Raw genomic sequence first — 22969 nt, 5'->3', positions numbered from 1 at the left:
TGGCACCCTACCTACAGGCACAACAGCACTGGGGATCTGTGCTTTCCCAGAGACGGAACATCTCACGGGGCTCAGTCTCGGCAAGCCTCTTTCTGAAAAGGCGAACGGTCGGATCCTTCTCCCACGAGGAAGGGCCCAGCCCTGAAAGCTCTTGCTGCTCTTCACCGTCCCTTGGCACCCTACCTACAGGCACAACAGCACTGGGGATCTGTGCTTTCCCAGAGACGGAATATCTCACGGCGCTCAGTCTCGGCAAGCCTCTTTCTGAAAAGTCGAACGGTCGGATCCTTGTCCCACGAGGAAGGGCCCAGCCCTGAAAGCTCTTGCTGCTCTTCACCGCCCCTTGGCACCCTACCTACAGGCACAACAGCACTGGGGATCTGTGCTTTCCCAGAGACGGAACATCTCACGGGGCTCAGTGTCGGCAAGCCTCTTTCTGAAAAGGCGAACGGTTGGATACTTGTCCCACGAGGAAGGGCCCAGCCCTGAAAGCTCTTGCTGCTCTTCACCGCCCCTTGGCACCCTACGTACAGGCACAACAGCACTGGGGATCTGTGCTTTCCCAGAGACGGAACATCTCACGGGGCTCAGTCTCGGCAAGCCTCTTTCTGAAAAGGCGAACGGTCGGATCCTTCTCCCACGACGAAGGGCCCAGCCCTGAAAGCTCTTGCTGCTCTTCACCGTCCCTTGTGGCCCTACCTACAGGCACAACAGCACTAGGGATCTGTGCTTTCCCAGAGACGGAACATCTCACGGGGCTCAGTCTCGGCAAGCCTCTTTCTGAAAAGGTGAACGGTCGGATCCTTGTCCCACGAGGAAGGGCCCAGCCCTGAAAGCTCTTGCTGCTCTTCACCGCCCCTTGGCACCCTACCTACAGGCACAACAGCACTGGGGATCTGTGCTTTCCCAGAGACGGAATATCTCACGGCGCTCAGTCTCGGCAAGCCTCTTTCTGAAAAGACGAACGGTGCGATCCATCTCCCCCGAGGAAGGGCCCAGCCCTGAAAGCTCTTGCTGCTCTTCACCGTCCCTTGGCACCCTACCTACAGGCACAACAGCACTGGGGATCTGTGCTTTCCCAGAGACGGAACATCTCACGGGGCTCAGTCTCGGCAAGCCTCTTTCTGAAAAGGCGAACGGTCGGATCCTTGTCCCACGAGGAAGGGCCCAGCCCTGAAAGCTCTTGCTGCTCTTCACCGTCCCTTGGCACCCTACCTACAGGCACAACAGCACTGGGGATCTGTGCTTTCCCAGAGACGGAACATCTCACGGGGCTCAGTCTCGGAAAGCCTCTTTCTGAAAAGGCGAACTGTCGGATACTTGTCCCACGAGGAAGGGCCCAGCCCTGAAAGCTCTTGCTGCTCGTCACCGCCCCTTGGCACCCTACCTACAGGCACAACAGCACTGGGGATCTGTGCTTTCCCAGAGACGGAATATCTCACGGCGCTCAGTCTCGGCAAGCCTCTTTCTGAAAAGGCGAACGGTGCGATCCATCTCCCCCGAGGAAGGGCCCAGCCCTGAAAGCTCTTGCTGCTCTTCACCGTCCCTTGGCACCCTACCTACAGGCACAACAGCACTGGGGATCTGTGCTTTCCCAGAGACGGAACATCTCACAGGGCTCAGTCTCGGCAAGCCTCTTTCTGAAAAGGCGAACGGTGCGATCCATCTCCCCCGAGGAAGGGCCCAGCCCTGAAAGCTCTTGCTGCTCTTCACCGTCCCTTGGCACCCTACCTACAGGCACAACAGCACTGGGGATCTGTGCTTTCCCAGAGACGGAACATCTCACGGGGCTCAGTCTCGGCAAGCCTCTTTCTGAAAAGGCGAACGGTCGGATCCTTCTCCCACGAGGAAGGGCCCAGCCCTGAAAGCTCTTGCTGCTCTTCACCGCCCCTTGGCACCCTACCTACAGGCACAACAGCACTGGGGATCTGTGCTTTCCCAGAGACGGAACATCTCACGGGGCTCAGTCTCGGCAAGCCTCTTTCTGAAAAGGCGAACGGTCGGATACTTGTCCCACGAGGAAGGGCCCAGCCCTGAAAGCTCTTGCTGCTCTTCACCGTCCCTTGTGGCCCTACCTACAGGCACAACAGCACTGGGGATCTGTGCTTTCCCAGAGACGGAACATCTCACGGGGCTCAGTCTCGGCAAGCCTCTTTCTGAAAAGGCGAACGGTCGGATACTTGTCCCACGAGGAAGGGCCCAGCCCTGAAAGCTCTTGCTGCTCTTCACCGTCCCTTGTGGCCCTACCTACAGGCACAACAGCACTGGGCATCCGTGCTTTCACAGAGACGGAACATCTCGTGGCGCTACGCCTCGGCAGAGCCTCTTTTTTTTGGAAAAGGCGAACGGTGCGATCCATCTCCCCCGAGGAAGGGCCCAGCCCTGAAAGCTCTTGCTGCTCTTCACCGTCCCTTGTGGCCCTACCTACAGGCACAACAGAACTGGGCATCCGTGCTTTCCCAGAGACGGAACATCTCGTGGCGCTACGCCTCGGCAGAGCCTCTTTTTTTTGGAAAAGGCGAACGGTCGAATCCTTGTCCCACGAGGAAGGGCCCAGCCCTGAAAGCTCTTGCTGCTCTTCACTGTCCCTTGGCACCCTACGTACAGGCACAACAGCACTGGGGATCTGTGCTTTCCCAGAGACGGAACATCTCACGGGGCTCAGTCTCGGCAAGCCGCTTTCTGAAAAGGCGAACGGTCGGATCCTTCTCCCACGAGGAAGGGCCCAGCCCTGAAAGCTCTTGCTGCTCTTCACCGCCCCTTGGCACCCTACCTACAGGCACAACAGCACTGGGGATCTGTGCTTTCCCAGAGACGGAATATCTCACGGCGCTCAGTCTCGGCAAGCCTCTTTCTGAAAAGGCGAACTGTCGGATCCTTGTCCCACGAGGAAGGGCCCAGCCCTGAAAGCTCTTGCTGCTCGTCACCGCCCCTTGGCACCCTACCTACAGGCACAACAGCACTGGGGATCTGTGCTTTCCCAGAGACGGAACATCTCACGGGGCTCAGTCTCGGCAAGCCTCTTTCTGAAAAGGCGAACGGTCGGATACTTGTCCCACGAGGAAGGGCCCAGCCCTGAAAGCTCTTGCTGCTCTTCACCGTCCCTTGGCACCCTACGTACAGGCACAACAGCACTGGGGATCTGTGCTTTCCCAGAGACGGAACATCTCACGGGGCTCAGTCTCGGCAAGCCTCTTTCTGAAAAGGCGAACGGTCGGATCCTTCTCCCACGACGAAGGGCCCAGCCCTGACAGCTCTTGCTGCTCTTCACCGTCCCTTGGCACCCTACCTACAGGCACAACAGCACTAGGGATCTGTGCTTTCCCAGAGACGGAACATCTCACGGGGCTCAGTCTCGGCAAGCCTCTTTCTGAAAAGGCGAACGGTCGGATACTTGTCCCACGAGGAAGGGCCCAGCCCTGAAAGCTCTTGCTGCTCTTCACCGTCCCTTGGCACCCTACCTACAGGCACAACAGCACTGGGGATCTGTGCTTTCCCAGAGACGGAATATCTCACGGCGATCAGTCTCGGAAAGCCTCTTTCTGAAAAGACGAACGGTGCGATCCATCTCCCCCGAGGAAGGGCCCAGCCCTGAAAGCTCTTGCTGCTCTTCACCGTCCCTTGGCACCCTACCTACAGGCACAACAGCACTGGGGATCTGTGCTTTCCCAGAGATGGAACATCTCACGGGGCTCAGTCTCGGCAAGCCTCTTTCTGAAAAGGCGAACGGTCGGATCCTTCTCCCACGAGGAAGGGCCCAGCCCTGAAAGCTCTTGCTGCTCTTCACCGTCCCTTGGCACCCTACCTACAGGCACAACAGCACTGCGCATCCGTGCTTTCCCAGAGACGGAACATCTCACGGGGCTCAGTCTCGGCAAGCCTCTTTCTGAAAAGGCGAACTGTCGGATACTTGTCCCACGAGGAAGGGCCCAGCCCTGAAAGCTCTTGCTGCTCTTCACCGCCCCTTGGCACCCTACCTACAGGCACAACAGCACTGGGGATCTGTGCTTTCCCAGAGACGGAATATCTCACGGCGCTCAGTCTCGGCAAGCCTCTTTCTGAAAAGGCGAACGGTGCGATCCATCTCCCCCGAGGAAGGGCCCAGCCCTGAAAGCTCTTGCTGCTCTTCACCGTCCCTTGTGGCCCTACCTACAGGCACAACAGAACTGGGCATCCGTGCTTTCCCAGAGACGGAACATCTCGTGGCGCTACGCCTCGGCAGAGCCTCATTTTTTTGGAAAAGTCGAACGGTCGGATCCTTGTCCCACGAGGAAGGGCCCAGCCCTGAAAGCTCTTGCTGCTCTTCACTGTCCCTTGGCACCCTACCTACAGGCACAACAGCACTGGGGATCTGTGCTTTCCCAGAGACGGAACATCTCACGGGGCTCAGTCTCGGCAAGCCTCTTTCTGAAAAGGCGAACGGTCGGATCCTTCTCCCACGAGGAAGGGCCCAGCCCTGAAAGCTCTTGCTGCTCGTCACCGCCCCTTGGCACCCTACCTACAGGCACAACAGCACTGGGGATCTGTGCTTTCCCAGAGACGGAACATCTCACGGGGCTCAGTCTCGGCAAGCCTCTTTCTGAAAAGGCGAACGGTCGGATCCTTCTCCCACGAGGAAGGGCCCAGCCCTGAAAGCTCTTGCTGCTCTTCACCGCCCCTTGGCACCCTACCTACAGGCACAACAGCACTGGGGATCTGTGCTTTCCCAGAGACGGAATATCTCACGGGCCTCAGTCTCGGCAAGCCTCTTTCTGAAAAGGCGAACGGTCGGATACTTGTCCCACGAGGAAGGGCCCAGCCCTGAAAGCTCTTGCTGCTCTTCACCGCCCCTTGGCACCCTACCTACAGGCACAACAGCACTGGGGATCTGTGCTTTCCCAGAGACGGAATATCTCACGGGCCTCAGTCTCGGCAAGCCTCTTTCTGAAAAGGCGAACGGTCGGATCCTTGTCCCACGAGGAAGGGCCCAGCCCTGAAAGCTCTTGCTGCTCTTCACCGCCCCTTGGCACCCTACCTACAGGCACAACAGCACTGGGGATCTGTGCTTTCCCAGAGACGGAACATCTCACGGCGCTCAGTCTCGGCAAGCCTCTTTCTGAAAAGGCGAACGGTGCGATCCATCTCCCCCGAGGAAGGGCCCAGCCCTGAAAGCTCTTGCTGCTCTTCACCGTCCCTTGTGGCCCTACCTACAGGTACAACAGCACTGGGGATCTGTGCTTTCCCAGAGACGGAACATCTCACGGGGCTCAGTCTCGGCAAGCCTCTTTCTGAAAAGGTGAACGGTCGGATCCTTCTCCCACGAGGAAGGGCCCAGCCCTGAAAGCTCTTGCTGCTCTTCACTGTCCCTTGGCACCCTACCTACAGGTACAACAGCACTGGGGATCTGTGCTTTCCCAGAGACGGAACATCTCACGGGGCTCAGTCTCGGCAAGCCTCTTTCTGAAAAGGCGAACGGTGCGATCCATCTCCCCCGAGGAAGGGCCCAGCCCTGAAAGCTCTTGCTGCTCTTCACCGTCCCTTGGCACCCTACCTACAGGTACAACAGCACTGGGGATCTGTGCTTTCCCAGAGACGGAACATCTCACGGGGCTCAGTCTCGGCAAGCCTCTTTCTGAAAAGGCGAACGGTCGGATACTTGTCCCACGAGGAAGGGCCCAGCCCTGAAAGCTCTTGCTGCTCTTCACCGTCCCTTGTGGCCCTACCTACAGGCACAACAGCACTGGGCATCCGTGCTTTCGCAGAGACGGAACATCTCGTGGCGCTACGCCTCGGCAGAGCCTCTTTTTTTTGGAAAAGGCGAACGGTGCGATCCATCTCCCCCGAGGAAGGGCCCAGCCCTGAAAGCTCTTGCTGCTCTTCACCGTCCCTTGTGGCCCTACCTACAGGCACAACAGAACTGGGCATCCGTGCTTTCCCAGAGACGGAACATCTCGTGGCGCTACGCCTCGGCAGAGCCTCTTTTTTTTGGAAAAGGCGAACGGTCGAATCCTTGTCCCACGAGGAAGGGCCCAGCCCTGAAAGCTCTTGCTGCTCTTCACCGCCCCTTGGCACCCTACCTACAGGCACAACAGCACTGGGGATCTGTGCTTTCCCAGAGACGGAACATCTCACGGGGCTCAGTCTCGGCAAGCCTCTTTCTGAAAAGGCGAACGGTCGGATCCTTCTCCCACGAGGAAGGGCCCAGCCCTGAAAGCTCTTGCTGCTCTTCACCGCCCCTTGGCACCCTACCTACAGGCACAACAGCACTGGGGATCTGTGCTTTCCCAGAGACGGAATATCTCACGGCGCTCAGTCTCGGAAAGCCTCTTTCTGAAAAGACGAACGGTGCGATCCATCTCCCCCGAGGAAGGGCCCAGCCCTGAAAGCTCTTGCTGCTCTTCACCGTCCCTTGGCACCCTACCTACAGGCACAACAGCACTGGGGATCTGTGCTTTCCCAGAGATGGAACATCTCACGGGGCTCAGTCTCGGCAAGCCTCTTTCTGAAAAGGCGAACGGTCGGATCCTTCTCCCACGAGGAAGGGCCCAGCCCTGAAAGCTCTTGCTGCTCTTCACCGTCCCTTGGCACCCTACCTACAGGCACAACAGCACTGGGGATCTGTGCTTTCCCAGAGACGGAACATCTCACGGGGCTCAGTCTCGGAAAGCCTCTTTCTGAAAAGGCGAACTGTCGGATCCTTGTCCCACGAGGAAGAGCCCAGCCCTGAAAGCTCTTGCTGCTCTTCACCGCCCCTTGGCACCCTACCTACAGGCACAACAGCACTGGGGATCTGTGCTTTCCCAGAGACGGAATATCTCACGGCGCTCAGTCTCGGCAAGCCTCTTTCTGAAAAGGCGAACGGTGCGATCCATCTCCCCCGAGGAAGGGCCCAGCCCTGAAAGCTCTTGCTGCTCTTCACCGTCCCTTGTGGCCCTACCTACAGGCACAACAGAACTGGGCATCCGTGCTTTCCCAGAGACGGAACATCTCGTGGCGCTACGCCTCGGCAGAGCCTCATTTTTTTGGAAAAGTCGAACGGTCGGATCCTTCTCCCACGACGAAGGGCCCAGCCCTGAAAGCTCTTGCTGCTCTTCACTGTCCCTTGGCACCCTACCTACAGGTACAACAGCACTGGGGATCTGTGCTTTCCCAGAGACGGAACATCTCACGGGGCTCAGTCTCGGCAAGCCTCTTTCTGAAAAGGCGAACGGTGCGATCCATCTCCCCCGAGGAAGGGCCCAGCCCTGAAAGCTCTTGCTGCTCTTCACCGTCCCTTGGCACCCTACCTACAGGTACAACAGCACTGGGGATCTGTGCTTTCCCAGAGACGGAACATCTCATGGGGCTCAGTCTCGGCAAGCCTCTTTCTGAAAAGGCGAACGGTCGGATACTTGTCCCACGAGGAAGGGCCCAGCCCTGAAAGCTCTTGCTGCTCTTCACCGTCCCTTGTGGCCCTACCTACAGGCACAACAGCACTGGGCATCCGTGCTTTCGCAGAGACGGAACATCTCGTGGCGCTACGCCTCGGCAGAGCCTCTTTTTTTTGGAAAAGGCGAACGGTGCGATCCATCTCCCCCGAGGAAGGGCCCAGCCCTGAAAGCTCTTGCTGCTCTTCACCGTCCCTTGTGGCCCTACCTACAGGCACAACAGCACTGGGCATCCGTGCTTTCGCAGAGACGGAACATCTCGTGGCGCTACGCCTCGGCAGAGCCTCTTTTTTTTGGAAAAGGCGAACGGTGCGATCCATCTCCCCCGAGGAAGGGCCCAGCCCTGAAAGCTCTTGCTGCTCTTCACCGTCCCTTGTGGCCCTACCTACAGGCACAACAGAACTGGGCATCCGTGCTTTCCCAGAGACGGAACATCTCGTGGCGCTACGCCTCGGCAGAGCCTCTTTTTTTTGGAAAAGGCGAACGGTCGAATCCTTGTCCCACGAGGAAGGGCCCAGCCCTGAAAGCTCTTGCTGCTCTTCACCGCCCCTTGGCACCCTACCTACAGGCACAACAGCACTGGGGATCTGTGCTTTCCCAGAGACGGAACATCTCACGGGGCTCAGTCTCGGCAAGCCTCTTTCTGAAAAGGCGAACGGTCGGATCCTTCTCCCACGAGGAAGGGCCCAGCCCTGAAAGCTCTTGCTGCTCTTCACCGTCCCTTGGCACCCTACCTACAGGCACAACAGCACTGGGGATCTGTGCTTTCCCAGAGACGGAACATCTCACGGGGCTCAGTCTCGGCAAGCCTCTTTCTGAAAAGGCGAACGGTCGGATACTTGTCCCACGAGGAAGGGCCCAGCCCTGAAAGCTCTTGCTGCTCTTCACCGCCCCTTGGAACCCTACCTACAGGCACAACAGCACTGGGGATCTGTGCTTTCCCAGAGACGGAATATCTCACGGCGCTCAGTCTCGGAAAGCCTCTTTCTGAAAAGACGAACGGTGCGATCCATCTCCCCCGAGGAAGGGCCCAGCCCTGAAAGCTCTTGCTGCTCTTCACCGCCCCTTGGCACCCTACCTACAGGCACAACAGCACTGGGGATCTGTGCTTTCCCAGAGACTGAACATCTCACGGGGCTCAGTCTCGGCAAGCCTCTTTCTGAAAAGGCGAACGGTCGGATCCTTCTCCCACGAGGAAGGGCCCAGCCCTGAAAGCTCTTGCTGCTCTTCACCGTCCCTTGGCACCCTACCTACAGGCACAACAGCACTGGGGATCTGTGCTTTCCCAGAGACGGAACATCTCACGGGGCTCAGTCTCGGAAAGCCTCTTTCTGAAAAGGCGAACTGTCGGATACTTGTCCCACGAGGAAGGGCCCAGCCCTGAAAGCTCTTGCTGCTCTTCACCGCCCCTTGGCACCCTACCTACAGGCACAACAGCACTGGGGATCTGTGCTTTCCCAGAGACGGAATATCTCACGGCGCTCAGTCTCGGCAAGCCTCTTTCTGAAAAGGCGAACGGTGCGATCCATCTCCCCCGAGGAAGGGCCCAGCCCTGAAAGCTCTTGCTGCTCTTCACCGTCCCTTGTGGCCCTACCTACAGGCACAACAGAACTGGGCATCCGTGCTTTCCCAGAGACGGAACATCTCGTGGCGCTACGCCTCGGCAGAGCCTCATTTTTTTGGAAAAGTCGAACGGTCGGATCCTTCTCCCACGACGAAGGGCCCAGCCCTGAAAGCTCTTGCTGCTCTTCACTGTCCCTTGGCACCCTACCTACAGGCACAACAGCACTGGGGATCTGTGCTTTCCCAGAGACGGAACATCTCACGGGGCTCAGTCTCGGCAAGCCTCTTTCTGAAAAGGCGAACGGTCGGATCCTTCTCCCACGAGGAAGGGCCCAGCCCTGAAAGCTCTTGCTGCTCTTCACCGCCCCTTGGCACCCTACCTACAGGCACAACAGCACTGGGGATCTGTGCTTTCCCAGAGACGGAATATCTCACGGCGCTCAGTCTCGGAAAGCCTCTTTCTGAAAAGACGAACGGTGCGATCCATCTCCCCCGAGGAAGGGCCCAGCCCTGAAAGCTCTTGCTGCTCTTCACCGTCCCTTGGCACCCTACCTACAGGCACAACAGCACTGGGGATCTGTGCTTTCCCAGAGATGGAACATCTCACGGGGCTCAGTCTCGGCAAGCCTCTTTCTGAAAAGGCGAACGGTCGGATCCTTCTCCCACGAGGAAGGGCCCAGCCCTGAAAGCTCTTGCTGCTCTTCACCGTCCCTTGGCACCCTACCTACAGGCACAACAGCACTGGGGATCTGTGCTTTCCCAGAGACGGAATATCTCACGGCGCTCAGTCTCGGAAAGCCTCTTTCTGAAAAGACGAACGGTGCGATCCATCTCCCCCGAGGAAGGGCCCAGCCCTGAAAGCTCTTGCTGCTCTTCACCGTCCCTTGGCACCCTACCTACAGGCACAACAGCACTGGGGATCTGTGCTTTCCCAGAGATGGAACATCTCACGGGGCTCAGTCTCGGCAAGCCTCTTTCTGAAAAGGCGAACGGTCGGATCCTTCTCCCACGAGGAAGGGCCCAGCCCTGAAAGCTCTTGCTGCTCTTCACCGTCCCTTGGCACCCTACCTACAGGCACAACAGCACTGGGGATCTGTGCTTTCCCAGAGACGGAACATCTCACGGGGCTCAGTCTCGGAAAGCCTCTTTCTGAAAAGGCGAACTGTCGGATACTTGTCCCACGAGGAAGGGCCCAGCCCTGAAAGCTCTTGCTGCTCTTCACCGCCCCTTGGCACCCTACCTACAGGCACAACAGCACTGGGGATCTGTGCTTTCCCAGAGACGGAATATCTCACGGCGCTCAGTCTCGGCAAGCCTCTTTCTGAAAAGGCGAACGGTGCGATCCATCTCCCCCGAGGAAGGGCCCAGCCCTGAAAGCTCTTGCTGCTCTTCACCGTCCCTTGTGGCCCTACCTACAGGCACAACAGAACTGGGCATCCGTGCTTTCCCAGAGACGGAACATCTCGTGGCGCTACGCCTCGGCAGAGCCTCATTTTTTTGGAAAAGTCGAACGGTCGGATCCTTCTCCCACGACGAAGGGCCCAGCCCTGAAAGCTCTTGCTGCTCTTCACTGTCCCTTGGCACCCTACCTACAGGCACAACAGCACTGGGGATCTGTGCTTTCCCAGAGACGGAACATCTCACGGGGCTCAGTCTCGGCAAGCCTCTTTCTGAAAAGGCGAACGGTCGGATCCTTCTCCCACGAGGAAGGGCCCAGCCCTGAAAGCTCTTGCTGCTCTTCACCGCCCCTTGGCACCCTACCTACAGGCACAACAGCACTGGGGATCTGTGCTTTCCCAGAGACGGAATATCTCACGGGCCTCAGTCTCGGCAAGCCTCTTTCTGAAAAGGCGAACGGTCGGATCCTTGTCCCACGAGGAAGGGCCCAGCCCTGAAAGCTCTTGCTGCTCTTCACCGCCCCTTGGCACCCTACCTACAGGCACAACAGCACTGGGGATCTGTGCTTTCCCAGAGACGGAACATCTCACGGGGCTCAGTCTCGGCAAGCCTCTTTCTGAAAAGACGAACGGTGCGATCCATCTCCCCCGAGGAAGGGCCCAGCCCTGAAAGCTCTTGCTGCTCTTCACCGTCCCTTGTGGCCCTACCTACAGGTACAACAGCACTGGGGATCTGTGCTTTCCCAGAGACGGAACATCTCACGGGGCTCAGTCTCGGCAAGCCTCTTTCTGAAAAGGTGAACGGTCGGATCCTTCTCCCACGAGGAAGGGCCCAGCCCTGAAAGCTCTTGCTGCTCTTCACTGTCCCTTGGCACCCTACCGACAGGTACAACAGCACTGGGGATCTGTGCTTTCCCAGAGACGGAACATCTCACGGGGCTCAGTCTCGGCAAGCCTCTTTCTGAAAAGGCGAACGGTGCGATCCATCTCCCCCGAGGAAGGGCCCAGCCCTGAAAGCTCTTGCTGCTCTTCACCGTCCCTTGGCACCCTACCTACAGGTACAACAGCACTGGGGATCTGTGCTTTCCCAGAGACGGAACATCTCATGGGGCTCAGTCTCGGCAAGCCTCTTTCTGAAAAGGCGAACGGTCGGATCCTTGTCCCACGACGAAGGGCCCAGCCCTGAAAGCTCTTGCTGCTCTTCACCGTCCCTTGTGGCCCTACCTACAGGCACAACAGCACTGGGCATCCGTGCTTTCGCAGAGACGGAACATCTCGTGGCGCTACGCCTCGGCAGAGCCTCTTTTTTTTGGAAAAGGCGAACGGTGCGATCCATCTCCCCCGAGGAAGGGCCCAGCCCTGAAAGCTCTTGCTGCTCTTCACCGTCCCTTGTGGCCCTACCTACAGGCACAACAGAACTGGGCATCCGTGCTTTCCCAGAGACGGAACATCTCACGGCGCTACGCCTCGGCAGAGCCTCTTTTTTTTCGAAAAGGCGAACGGTCGAATCCTTGTCCCACGAGGAAGGGCCCAGCCCTGAAAGCTCTTGCTGCTCTTCACCGCCCCTTGGCACCCTACCTACAGGCACAACAGCACTGGGGATCTGTGCTTTCCCAGAGACGGAACATCTCACGGGGCTCAGTCTCGGCAAGCCTCTTTCTGAAAAGGCGAACGGTCGGATCCTTCTCCCACGAGGAAGGGCCCAGCCCTGAAAGCTCTTGCTGCTCTTCACCGTCCCTTGGCACCCTACCTACAGGCACAACAGCACTGGGGATCTGTGCTTTCCCAGAGACGGAACATCTCACGGGGCTCAGTCTCGGCAAGCCTCTTTCTGAAAAGGCGAACGGTCGGATCCTTGTCCCACGAGGAAGGGCCCAGCCCTGAAAGCTCTTGCTGCTCTTCACCGCCCCTTGGCACCCTACCTACAGGCACAACAGCACTGGGGATCTGTGCTTTCCCAGAGACGGAATATCTCACGGCGCTCAGTCTCGGCAAGCCTCTTTCTGAAAAGACGAACGGTGCGATCCATCTCCCCCGAGGAAGGGCCCAGCCCTGAAAGCTCTTGCTGCTCTTCAACGTCCCTTGTGGCCCTACCTACAGGCACAACAGCACTGGGGATCTGTGCTTTCCCAGAGATGGAACATCTCACGGGGCTCAGTCTCGGCAAGCCTCTTTCTGAAAGGCGAACGGTCGGATCCTTGTCCCACGAGGAAGGGCCCAGCCCTGAAAGCTCTTGCTGCTCGTCACCGCCCCTTGGCACCCTACCTACAGGCACAACAGCACTGGGGATCTGTGCTTTCCCAGAGACGGAACATCTCACGGGGCTCAGTCTCGGCAAGCCTCTTTCTGAAAAGGCGAACGGTCGGATCCTTCTCCCACGAGGAAGGGCCCAGCCCTGAAAGCACTTGCTGCTCTTCACCGTACCTTGGCACCCTACCTACAGGCACAACAGCACTGGGGATCTGTGCTTTCCCAGAGACGGAACATCTCACGGGGCTCAGTGTCGGCAAGCCTCTTTCTGAAAAGGCGAACGGTCGGATACTTGTCCCAAGAGGAAGGGCCCAGCCCTGAAAGCTCTTGCTGCTCTTCACCGTCCCTTGGCACCCTACGTACAGGCACAACAGCACTGGGGATCTGTGCTTTCCCAGAGACGGAACATCTCACAGGGCTCAGTCTCGGCAAGCCTCTTTCTGAAAAGGCGAACGGTCGGATCCTTCTCCCACGAGGAAGGGACCAGCCCTGAAAGCTCTTGCTGCTCGTCACCGCCCCTTGGCACCCTACCTACAGGCACAACAGCACTGGGGATCTGTGCTTTCCCAGAGACGGAACATCTCACGGGGCTCAGTCTCGGCAAGCCTCTTTCTGAAAAGGCGAACGGTCGGATCCTTGTCCCACGAGGAAGGGCCCAGCCCTGAAAGCTCTTGCTGCTGTTCACCGCCCCTTGGCACCCTACCTACAGGCACAACAGCACTGGGGATCTGTGCTTTCCCAGAGACGGAATATCTCACGGCGCTCAGTCTCGGCAAGCCTCTTTCTGAAAAGGCGAACGGTGCGATCCATCTCCCCCGAGGAAGGGCCCAGCCCTGAAAGCTCTTGCTGCTCTTCACCGTCCCTTGTGGCCCTACCTACAGGCACAACAGAACTGGGCATCCGTGCTTTCCCAGAGACGGAACATCTCGTGGCGCTACGCCTCGGCAGAGCCTCTTTTTTTTGGAAAAGTCGAACGGTCGGATCCTTCTCCCACGACGAAGGGCCCAGCCCTGAAAGCTCTTGCTGCTCTTCACTGCCCCTTGGCACCCTACCTACAGGCACAACAGCAGTGGGGATCTGTGCTTTCCCAGAGACGGAACATCTCACGGGGCTCAGTCTCGGCAAGCCTCTTTCTGAAAAGGCGAACGGTCGGATACTTGTCCCACGAGGAAGGGCCCAGCCCTGAAAGCTCTTGCTGCTCTTCACCACCCCTTGGCACCCTACCTACAGGCACAACAGCACTGGGGATCTGTGCTTTCCCAGAGACGGAACATCTCACGGGGCTCAGTCTCGGCAAGCCTCTTTCTGAAAAGGCGAACGGTCGGATACTTGTCCCACGAGGAAGGGCCCAGCCCTGAAAGCTCTTGCTGCTCTTCACCGCCCCTTGGCACCCTACCTACAGGCACAACAGCACTGGGGATCTGTGCTTTCCCAGAGACGGAATATCTCACGGCGCTCAGTCTCGGCAAGCCTCTTTCTGAAAAGACGAACGGTGCGATCCATCTCCCCCGAGGAAGGGCCCAGCCCTGAAAGCTCTTGCTGCTCTTCACCGTCCCTTGGCACCCTAAGTACAGGCACAACAGCACTGGGGATCTGTGCTTTCCCAGAGACGGAACATCTCACGGGGCTCAGTCTCGGCAAGCCTCTTTCTGAAAGGCGAACGGTCGGATCCTTGTCCCACGAGGAAGGGCCCAGCCCTGAAAGCTCTTGCTGCTCTTCACCGCCCCTTGGCACCCTACCTAAAGGCACAACAGCACTGGGGATCTGTGCTTTCCCAGAGACGGAACATCTCACGGGGCTCAGTGTCGGCAAGCCTCTTTCTGAAAAGGCGAACGGTTGGATACTTGTCCCACGACGAAGGGCCCAGCCCTGAAAGCTCTTGCTGCTCTTCACCGCCCCTTGGCACCCTACGTACAGGCACAACAGCACTGGGGATCTGTGCTTTCCCAGAGACGGAACATCTCACGGGGCTCAGTCTCGGCAAGCCTCTTTCTGAAAAGGCGAACGGTCGGATCCTTGTCCCACGACGAAGGGCCCAGCCCTGAAAGCTCTTGCTGCTCTTCACCGTCCCTTGTGGCCCTACCTACAGGCACAACAGCACTAGGGATCTGTGCTTTCCCAGAGACGGAACATCTCACGGGGCTCAGTCTCGGCAAGCCTCTTTCTGAAAAGGTGAACGGTCGGATCCTTCTCCCACGAGGAAGGGCCCAGCCCTGAAAGCTCTTGCTGCTCTTCACCGCCCCTTGGCACCCTACCTACAGGCACAACAGCACTGGGGATCTGTGCTTTCCCAGAGACGGAATATCTCACGGCGCTCAGTCTCGGCAAGCCTCTTTCTGAAAAGACGAACGGTGCGATCCATCTCCCCCGAGGAAGGGCCCAGCCCTGAAAGCTCTTGCTGCTCTTCACCGTCCCTTGGCACCCTACCTACAGGCACAACAGCACTGGGGATCTGTGCTTTCCCAGAGACGGAACATCTCACGGGGCTCAGTCTCGGCAAGCCTCTTTCTGAAAAGGCGAACGGTCGGATCCTTGTCCCACGAGGAAGGGCCCAGCCCTGAAAGCTCTTGCTGCTCTTCACCGTCCCTTGGCACCCTACCTACAGGCACAACAGCACTGGGGATCTGTGCTTTCCCAGAGACGGAACATCTCACGGGGCTCAGTCTCGGCAAGCCTCTTTCTGAAAAGGCGAACGGTCGGATCCTTCTCCCACGAGGAAGGGCCCAGCCCTGAAAGCTCTTGCTGCTCTTCACCGTCCCTTGGCACCCTACCTACAGGCACAACAGCACTGGGGATCTGTGCTTTCCCAGAGACGGAATATCTCACGGCGCTCAGTCTCGGCAAGCCTCTTTCTGAAAAGGCGAACGGTGCGATCCATCTCCCCCGAGGAAGGGCCCAGCCCTGAAAGCTCTTGCTGCTCTTCACCATCCCTTGTGGCCCTACCTACAGGCACAACAGAACTGGGCATCCGTGCTTTCCCAGAGACGGAACATCTCGTGGCGCTACGCCTCGGCAGAGCCTCTTTTTTTTGGAAAAGTCGAACGGTCGGATCCTTCTCCCACGACGAAGGGCCCAGCCCTGAAAGCTCTTGCTGCTCTTCACTGCCCCTTGGCACCCTACCTACAGGCACAACAGCAGTGGGGATCTGTGCTTTCCCAGAGACGGAACATCTCACGGGGCTCAGTCTCGGAAAGCCTCTTTCTGAAAAGGCGAACGGTCGGATACTTGTCCCACGAGGAAGGGCCCAGCCCTGAAAGCTCTTGCTGCTCTTCACCACCCCTTGGCACCCTACCTACAGGCACAACAGCACTGGGGATCTGTGCTTTCCCAGAGACGGAACATCTCACGGGGCTCAGTCTCGGCAAGCCTCTTTCTGAAAAGGCGAACGGTCGGATCCTTCTCCCACGAGGAAGGGCCCAGCCCTGAAAGCTCTTGCTGCTCGTCACCGCCCCTTGGCACCCTACCTACAGGCACAACAGCACTGGGGATCTGTGCTTTCCCAGAGACGGAATATCTCACGGCGCTCAGTCTCGGCAAGCCTCTTTCTGAAAAGACGAACGGTGCGATCCATCTCCCCCGAGGAAGGGCCCAGCCCTGAAAGCTCTTGCTGCTCTTCACCGTCCCTTGGCACCCTAAGTACAGGCACAACAGCACTGGGGATCTGTGCTTTCCCAGAGACGGAACATCTCACGGGGCTCAGTCTCGGCAAGCCTCTTTCTGAAAGGCGAACGGTCGGATCCTTGTCCCACGAGGAAGGGCCCAGCCCTGAAAGCTCTTGCTGCTCTTCACCGCCCCTTGGCACCCTACCTAAAGGCACAACAGCACTGGGGATCTGTGCTTTCGCAGAGACGGAACATCTCACGGGGCTCAGTGTCGGCAAGCCTCTTTCTGAAAAGGCGAACGGTTGGATACTTGTCCCACGACGAAGGGCCCAGCCCTGAAAGCTCTTGCTGCTCTTCACCGCCCCTTGGCACCCTACGTACAGGCACAACAGCACTGGGGATCTGTGCTTTCCCAGAGACGGAACATCTCACGGGGCTCAGTCTCGGCAAGCCTCTTTCTGAAAAGGCGAACGGTCGGATCCTTCTCCCACGACGAAGGGCCCAGCCCTGAAAGCTCTTGCTGCTCTTCACCGTCCCTTGTGGCCCTACCTACAGGCACAACAGCACTAGGGATCTGTGCTTTCCCAGAGACGGAACATCTCACGGGGCTCAGTCTCGGCAAGCCTCTTTCTGAAAAGGTGAACGGTCGGATCCTTCTCCCACGAGGAAGGGCCCAGCCCTGAAAGCTCTTGCTGCTCTTCACCGCCCCTTGGCACCCTACCTACAGGCACAACAGCACTGGGGATCTGTGCTTTCCCAGAGACGGAATATCTCACGGCGCTCAGTCTCGGCAAGCCTCTTTCTGAAAAGACGAACGGTGCGATCCATCTCCCCCGAGGAAGGGCCCAGCCCTGAAAGCTCTTGCTGCTCTTCACCGTCCCTTGGCACCCTACCTACAGGCACAACAGCACTGGGGGTCTGTGCTTTCCCAGAGACGGAACATCTCACGGGGCTCAGTCTCGGCAAGCCTCTTTCTGAAAAGGCGAACGGTCGGATCCTTGTCCCACGAGGAAGGGCCCAGCCCTGAAAGCTCTTGCTGCTCTTCACCGTCCCTTGGCACCCTACCTACAGGCACAACAGCACTGGGGATCTGTGCTTTCCCAGAGACGGAACATCTCACGGGGCTCAGTCTCGGAAAGCCTCTTTCTGAAAAGGCGAACTGTCGGATACTTGTCCCCCGAGGAAGGGCCCAGCCCTGAAAGCTCTTGCTGCTCTTCACCGTCCCTTGGCACCCTACCTACAGGCACAACAGCACTGGGGATCTGTGCTTTCCCAGAGACGGAATATCTCACGGCGCTCAGTCTCGGCAAGCCTCTTTCTGAAAAGGCGAACGGTGCGATCCATCTCCCCCGAGGAAGGGCCCAGCCCTGAAAGCTCTTGCTGCTCTTCACCGTCCCTTGTGGCCCTACCTACAGGTACAACAGCACTGGGGATCTGTGCTTTCCCAGAGACGGAACATCTCACGGGGCTCAGTCTCGGCAAGCCTCTTTCTGAAAAGGCGAACGGTGCGATCCATCTCCCCCGAGGAAGGGCCCAGCCCTGAAAGCTCTTGCTGCTCTTCACCGTCCCTTGGCACCCTACCTACAGGCACAACAGCACTGGGGATCTGTGCTTTCCCAGAGACGGAACATCTCACGGGGCTCAGTCTCGGCAAGCCTCTTTCTGAAAAGGCGAACGGTCGGATACTTGTCCCACGAGGAAGGGCCCAGCCCTGAAAGCTCTTGCTGCTCTTCACCGTCCCTTGTGGCCCTACCTACAGGCACAACAGCACTGGGCATCCGTGCTTTCGCAGAGACGGAACATCTCGTGGCGCTACGCCTCGGCAGAGCCTCTTTTTTTTGGAAAAGTCGAACGGTGCGATCCATCTCCCCCGAGGAAGGGCCCAGCCCTGAAAGCTCTTGCTGCTCTTCACCGTCCCTTGTGGCCCTACCTACAGGCACAACAGAACTGGGCATCCGTGCTTTCCCAGAGACGGAACATCTCGTGGCGCTACGCCTCGGCAGAGCCTCTTTTTTTTGGAAAAGGCGAACGGTCGAATCCTTGTCCCACGAGGAAGGGCCCAGCCCTGAAAGCTCTTGCTGCTCTTCACCGCCCCTTGGCACCCTACGTACAGGCACAACAGCACTGGGGATCTGTGCTTTCCCAGAGACGGAACATCTCACGGGGCTCAGTCTCGGCAAGCCTCTTTCTGAAAAGGCGAACGGTCGGATCCTTCTCCCACGAGGAAGGGCCCAGCCCTGAAAGCTCTTGCTGCTCTTCACCGCCCCTTGGCACCCTACCTACAGGCACAACAGCACTGGGGATCTGTGCTTTCCCAGAGACGGAATATCTCACGGCGCTCAGTCTCGGCAAGCCTCTTTCTGAAAAGACGAACGGTGCGATCCATCTCCCCCGAGGAAGGGCCCAGCCCTGAAAGCTCTTGCTGCTCTTCACCGTCCCTTGGCACCCTACCTACAGGCACAACAGCACTGGGGATCTGTGCTTTCCCAGAGACGGAACATCTCACGGGGCTCAGTCTCGGCAAGCCTCTTTCTCAAAGGCGAACGGTCGGATCCTTGTCCCACGAGGAAGGGCCCAGCCCTGAAAGCTCTTGCTGCTCGTCACCGCCCCTTGGCACCCTACCTACAGGCACAACAGCACTGGGGATCTGTGCTTTCCCAGAGACGGAACATCTCACGGGGCTCAGTCTCGGCAAGCCTCTTTCTGAAAAGGCGAACGGTCGGATACTTGTCCCACGAGGAAGGGCCCAGCCCTGAAAGCTCTTGCTGCTCTTCACCGTCCCTTGGCACCCTACGTACAGGCACAACAGCACTGGGGATCTGTGCTTTCCCAGAGACGGAACATCTCACGGGGCTCAGTCTCGGCAAGCCTCTTTCTGAAAAGGCGAACGGTCGGATCCTTCTCCCATGACGAAGGGCCCAGCCCTGAAAGCTCTTGCTGCTCTTCACCGTCCCTTGGCACCCTACCTACAGGCACAACAGCACTAGGGATCTGTGCTTTCCCAGAGACGGAACATCTCACGGGGCTCAGTCTCGGCAAGCCTCTTTCTGAAAAGGCGAACGGTCGGATACTTGTCCCACGAGGAAGGGCCCAGCCCTGAAAGCTCTTGCTGCTCTTCACCGCCCCTTGGCACCCTACCTACAGGCACAACAGCACTGGGGATCTGTGCTTTCCCAGAGACGGAATATCTCACGGTGCTCAGTCTCGGCAAGCCTCTTTCTGAAAAGACGAACGGTGCGATCCATCTCCCCCGAGGAAGGGCCCAGCCCTGAAAGCTCTTGCTGCTCTTCACCGTCCCTTGGCACCCTACCTACAGGCACAACAGCACTGGGGATCTGTGCTTTCCCAGAGACGGAACATCTCACGGGGCTCAGTCTCGGCAAGCCTCTTTCTGAAAAGGCGAACGGTCGGATCCTTGTCCCACGAGGAAGGGCCCAGCCCTGAAAGCTCTTGCTGCTCTTCACCGTCCCTTGGCACCCTACCTACAGGCACAACAGCACTGGGGATCTGTGCTTTCCCAGAGACGGAACATCTCACGGGGCTCAGTCTCGGCAAGCCTCTTTCTGAAAAGGCGAACTGTCGGATACTTGTCCCACGAGGAAGGGCCCAGCCCTGACAGCTCTTGCTGCTCTTCACCGCCCCTTGGCACCCTACCTACAGGCACAACAGCACTGGGGATCTGTGCTTTCCCAGAGACGGAATATCTCATGGGGCTCAATCTCGGCAAGCCTCTTTCTGAAAAGGCGAACGGTCGGATCCTTGTCCCACGAGGAAGGGCCCAGCCCTGAAAGCTCTTGCTGCTCTTCACCGTCCCTTGTGGCCCTACCTACAGGCACAACAGAACTGGGCATCCGTGCTTTCCCAGAGACGGAACATCTCGTGGCGCTACGCCTCGGCAGAGCCTCATTTTTTTGGAAAAGTCGAACGGTCGGATCCTTCTCCCACGAGGAAGGGCCCAGCCCTGAAAGCTCTTGCTGCTCTTCACCGTCCCTTGGCACCCTACCTACAGGCACAACAGCACTGGGGATCTGTGCTTTCCCAGAGACGGAACATCTCACGGGGCTCAGTCTCGGCAAGCCTCTTTCTGAAAAGGCGAACGGTCGGATACTTGTCCCACGAGGAAGGGCCCAGCCCTGAAAGCTCTTGCTGCTCTTCACCGCCCCTTGGCACCCTACCTACAGGCACAACAGCACTGGGGATCTGTGCTTTCCCAGAGACGGAACATCTCACGGGGCTCAGTCTCGGCAAGCCTCTTTCTGAAAAGGCGAACGGTCGGATACTTGTCCCACGAGGAAGGGCCCAGCCCTGAAAGCTCTTGCTGCTCTTCACCGCCCCTTGGCACCCTACCTACAGGCACAACAGCACTGGGGATCTGTGCTTTCCCAGAGACGGAATATCTCACGGCGCTCAGTCTCGGCAAGCCTCTTTCTGAAAAGACGAACGGTGCGATCCATCTCCCCCGAGGAAGGGCCCAGCCCTGAAAGCTCTTGCTGCTCTTCACCGTCCCTTGGCACCCTACCTACAGGCACAACAGCACTGGGGATCTGTGCTTTCCCAGAGACGGAACATCTCACGGGGCTCAGTCTCGGCAAGCCTCTTTCTGAAAGGCGAACGGTCGGATACTTGTCCCACGAGGAAGGGCCCAGCCCTGAAAGCTCTTGCTGCTCTTCACCGTCCCTTGGCACCCTACCTACAGGCACAACAGCACTGGCGATCTGTGCTTTCCCAGAGACGGAACATCTCACGGGGCTCAGTCTCGGCAAGCCTCTTTCTGAAAAGGCGAACGGTCGGATCCTTCTCCCACGAGGAAGGGCCCAGACCTGAAAGCTCTTGCTGCTCTTCACCGTCCCTTGGCACCCTACCTACAGGCACAACAGCACTGGGGATCTGTGCTTTCCCAGAGACGGAACATCTCACGGGGCTCAGTCTCGGCAAGCCTCTTTCTGAAAAGGCGAACTGTCGGATACTTGTCCCACGAGGAAGGGCCCAGCCCTGAAAGCTCTTGCTGCTCTTCACCGCCCCTTGGCACCCTACCTACAGGCACAACAGCACTGGGGATCTGTGCTTTCCCAGAGACGGAATATCTCACGGGCCTCAGTCTCGGCAAGCCTCTTTCTGAAAAGGCGAACGGTCGGATCCTTGTCCCACGAGGAAGGGCCCAGCCCTGAAAGCTCTTGCTGCTCTTCACCGCCCCTTGGCACCCTACCTACAGGCACAACAGCACTGGGGATCTGTGCTTTCCCAGAGACGGAACATCTCACGGGGCTCAGTCTCGGCAAGCCTCTTTCTGAAAAGACGAACGGTGCGATCCATCTCCCCCGAGGAAGGGCCCAGCCCTGAAAGCTCTTGCTGCTCTTCACCGTCCATTGTGGCACTACCTACAGGTACAACAGCACTGGGGATCTGTGCTTTCCCAGAGACGGAACATCTCACGGGGCTCAGTCTCGGCAAGCCTCTTTCTGAAAAGGCGAACGGTCGGATCCTTCTCCCACGAGGAAGGGCCCAGCCCTGAAAGCTCTTGCTGCTCGTCACCGCCCCTTGGCACCCTACCTACAGGCACAACAGCACTGGGGATCTGTGCTTTCCCAGAGACGGAATATCTCACGGCGCTCAGTCTCGGCAAGCCTCTTTCTGAAAAGACGAACGGTGCGATCCATCTCCCCCGAGGAAGGGCCCAGCCCTGAAAGCTCTTGCTGCTCTTCACCGTCCCTTGGCACCCTAAGTACAGGCACAACAGCACTGGGGATCTGTGCTTTCCCAGAGACGGAACATCTCACGGGGCTCAGTCTCGGCAAGCCTCTTTCTGAAAGGCGAACGGTCGGATCCTTGTCCCACGAGGAAGGGCCCAGCCCTGAAAGCTCTTGCTGCTCTTCACCGCCCCTTGGCACCCTACCTAAAGGCACAACAGCACTGGGGATCTGTGCTTTCCCAGAGACGGAACATCTCACGGGGCTCAGTGTCGGCAAGCCTCTTTCTGAAAAGGCGAACGGTTGGATACTTGTCCCACGACGAAGGGCCCAGCCCTGAAAGCTCTTGCTGCTCTTCACCGCCCCTTGGCACCCTACGTACAGGCACAACAGCACTGGGGATCTGTGCTTTCCCAGAGACGGAACATCTCACGGGGCTCAGTCTCGGCAAGCCTCTTTCTGAAAAGGCGAACGGTCGGATCCTTCTCCCACGACGAAGGGCCCAGCCCTGAAAGCTCTTGCTGCTCTTCACCGTCCCTTGTGGCCCTACCTACAGGCACAACAGCACTAGGGATCTGTGCTTTCCCAGAGACGGAACATCTCACGGGGCTCAGTCTCGGCAAGCCTCTTTCTGAAAAGGTGAACGGTCGGATCCTTCTCCCACGAGGAAGGGCCCAGCCCTGAAAGCTCTTGCTGCTCTTCACCGCCCCTTGGCACCCTACCTACAGGCACAACAGCACTGGGGATCTGTGCTTTCCCAGAGACGGAATATCTCACGGCGCTCAGTCTCGGCAAGCCTCTTTCTGAAAAGACGAACGGTGCGATCCATCTCCCCCGAGGAAGGGCCCAGCCCTGAAAGCTCTTGCTGCTCTTCACCGTCCCTTGGCACCCTACCTACAGGCACAACAGCACTGGGGGTCTGTGCTTTCCCAGAGACGGAACATCTCACGGGGCTCAGTCTCGGCAAGCCTCTTTCTGAAAAGGCGAACGGTCGGATCCTTGTCCCACGAGGAAGGGCCCAGCCCTGAAAGCTCTTGCTGCTCTTCACCGTCCCTTGGCACCCT

Source organism: Buteo buteo, chromosome 6 (genome assembly GCF_964188355.1).
Source record: "Buteo buteo chromosome 6, bButBut1.hap1.1, whole genome shotgun sequence".
NCBI lineage: Eukaryota > Metazoa > Chordata > Aves > Accipitriformes > Accipitridae > Buteo > Buteo buteo.
Note: the sequence above shows the minus strand (reverse complement) of the source record.